This window comes from Etheostoma spectabile, unplaced genomic scaffold (genome assembly GCF_008692095.1).
Source record: "Etheostoma spectabile isolate EspeVRDwgs_2016 unplaced genomic scaffold, UIUC_Espe_1.0 scaffold50, whole genome shotgun sequence".
NCBI classification, from domain to species: Eukaryota; Metazoa; Chordata; class Actinopteri; order Perciformes; family Percidae; genus Etheostoma; species Etheostoma spectabile.
Genome location: NW_022605620.1, coordinates 5047 through 8325, shown reverse-complemented (window position 1 = coordinate 8325; position 3279 = coordinate 5047). Strand labels below are relative to the sequence as shown.

Here is a 3279-nt window from a genome sequence, read left to right as displayed (position 1 = left end):
TCTAATGAGGTCGACCTTTCTGTTAAAGACTAAGATCCTTTTTTAAAAGATAAATGTCCGCGTAACTAACCAGTAATTTTAGCGTCGTAAAACACGGCTTTCTGAGACATCGCTGAGCTCTGAGACATCGCTGAGCTCTGAGACATCGCTGAGCTCTGAGCAGCGCTGGCTCTGGCGGTCTGGAGCGTCCATCGGCTCCGTTTAGTCAGCGTTCTCTTTCTTTCATTTCAATATCGGGTCTGTCAGTCACAGTGGAAACCGGGGACATTTCCGGGGACAGGTCACCAGAACCGGGGACGTCTGATCGCCCTAACTTAACCTCCTTCACTTGGGGTAAGGACCCGTTCCTTTTAGGTTTCACATGGCAGTTTTGAACCTCCGGTCGGTACACGATCCCTTCTGCCCATGTGCAGATGATGTTGTGATGATGTCATGATGATGTCATGATGAACGCGGATCTACGACACTGCACGATCGGTTCCCATAGACCACATGTGTCAAACTCAAGGCCCGCGGGCCAGATGTGGCCCGCCATGTCATTTTATGTGGCCCGCGAGAGCTTAAAAGTTTTGAGTGTCTAAAAATAAATACCAAAAAATAAATTAATAGCGTGCTTTGACCAAAAACACATTCCCCACAATGCCTTTCGACTACGCTAGTCCGGCAGTATCCATGCCAACCATACCAACCGTAACGTCTATGATGCCAACGATGGAACTGAGATATAAATAATGATCCCAAATGTCCAGAAAGAGAAGATTGATTGCAGACGGAAGACTGTTTCAAGAAAGATGGGAAGGCGATAACTTGGTTGTGCTTCAGGAGAAAGACCGGTATGTCTTTGTGTTATGAGGCGTGTCGGTTGTCAAAGAGTACAATCTGCGTCGGCATTTTGACACCAAACACGGAGCTAAGTACGCTAAGCTAGCCTTAAGAAAAGCAACAAATTGCCCAAGAATTAAAGGAAAAACTTCGGTCGCAGCAGAGTTTGTTCAAGAAATCCACACCAAAAACGAGGGCAGCGGTGCATGCTAGCTTCATGTGGCTGAAGAAATCGCCCACGCTTCCAAGTCTTTTTCAGAGGGAGCGTTTTTGAAGCAGTGCATGCTGAAGGTCTGTGGCAGGTGTGTCCCGACCAGGTACAGACTTTTAAAAATGTCATTTTATCAAGAAACACCATCGCCGACCGAGTGAAGGAACTAGCAAAATCTTACAACACAGCTGGCCGAGGAGACACGCAGCTACACGGCTTTTTCATTACTGTTGATGAAGCCACAGATAACACGGACACAGCGCAGTTATCAATTTTTAATTAGAGGCGTAAAGTCGGACCTCTCTATCACTGAGGAGCTGTTGGTGTGGCAGCAATGCATGGACCACGACGGGACAGGACATTTTTGTGCGGTGGAGAGAGTCCGTAAGTAAAAATCATTTGCCGTGGGAAAACGGGTAGGATTAACTACACGACTGTGCACCGGCAATGTGTGGAGGAAAGTGGGCTTGGTTGAATAAGGGGGAAAAGCAAAAATGAACTGTCACAACGCCTCTGATAACGTATCATTGCATTTCCTCAAGAAGCTTTGTGTGGAGGTGCTGGGGATGGAGGACATTGTGACCACAGTCATGAAAACAGTGAACTCATTCGGGCGCGTGGCCTGAATCACCGTAGTTCCAGCAGTTTTTGCGGGAGATGGGCTCGAGCACGGGGATGTGCTGTACATACAAAGTGTGTGGCTGAGTAGGAGCAAAGTCCTCAAGCGATTTTTTGAGCTCAGGGAAGACATTGCTCTTTTTTATGCAGAGTAAGGTAAACTCATGCCTGAACTATCAGATCCAAAGTGGATTGGTGACCTTTGCTGTGTTGTGTGACATAACCGACCATCTCGCCCGCTGAATCAGAAGCTGCAGGGAGCAAACAGTCATCACGCAGATGTTCCGACACATCACGCTTCCAGCGTAAATTGGACTTATGGATTGTGCAAGTGAAACAGGACAACCTTTCACTTTCCGTTTTGTCAGAGCATGTCATCCTCATTTCCCAAGACTTTTCATGTGCTCAGTTGGCTACCAAACCTGGCTGGTTAAAGACTGAGTTTGATCGGGCCTCTCTGACTTCAGAGCACAACAGTCTGGCTTTGACATCTTTGCCAATCCTTTCACCACGATGTCTCACTGCACCCCAACACCTTCAGATGAGCTAATTGAGCTTCAAAGCAACAGTGGCCTAAAGCAAGTTCCAGATGTTGCAATCCAGGACTTTTACGTCGCTGCCCCCTGGTTTGATGCCACAACTCGACTCATGCTGCTCGTGTCTGTCCATGTTTGGGAGCACCTATCTGTGCGAACAGTTTTTTTTCCATAATAATCTGAACAAAAAACAAGCACAGATCACGCCTCACGGATGACAACCTCCATGCTGTTTCTACGCATTGCCTCAGCCAGGACCTAAAACCAGACATTGACACCTGGCACCGGGAAAACGTGTCAGAGATCTGGTCAGAAAACAAAATGAATGTAATTTAACCAACAAAAAGAACAGTTAAACTGTGTCATTTAATGATTGTGGATTGCATTTGTTTTTGTTGTTTATCATTTTCAGACATGATCAATCATAGTAGATTATAATCCACTTGGTGTGTTCAAGGACAGGCAGCATCTCCTCATCAAAAACAACCAAAAAAACTTGACCAATATAGTTGTGAACTGAGTCAACCTTTATTTGGTATTTTAGTTGATTACATATTATTTATGTGTAGCTGCTGTTGTAATTATTTAATGTTGCAGGTCTTATGTGTATGCAGACAAATTGTGTTCATCATACCATCAGTTGGATGCCAGGCTGTGTGCAGCCTTTTTTTGTAAATGCTACATTGTCATACATGTTCTTTGCGCTCAGTTTTATGTTAGTTTTCTTTATTCACTTGGACAGTTTGATCCTATATAATGGAGTTATGTGGGTTTTTCATAGACTGACAAAATTTAAAAGGATTTTGTTAGAGCAACAAGCAACATATTTCTATGCAACTGTAATTGTCACTTGAAAGTTATAATAAATAATGAGTTATTTAACATTAAGGAGTAGTTACTTTTATTTTACATTACATTCGATTATATTTAGTTACATTTATAAGTTAATTCTGGCCCTTTGAGGACAGCCATTATGCTGATGTGGCCCTTGGTGAAAATGAGTTTGACACCCCTGCCATAGACAGTTAAAGAAAGTCTGTTAGCCTCCACCGGAAAGCTATCGACGTTAGCTTAGCTAACGGCTAATTCGGC

The 3279-nt window shown here is 44.2% G+C and overlaps 1 pseudogene; it reads right to left on the bottom strand.

The window, feature by feature from the left end:
- Positions 1 to 3279, bottom strand: part of LOC116686812 (ceramide synthase-like) — an 8664-nt pseudogene that overhangs the window by 1891 nt on the left and 3494 nt on the right.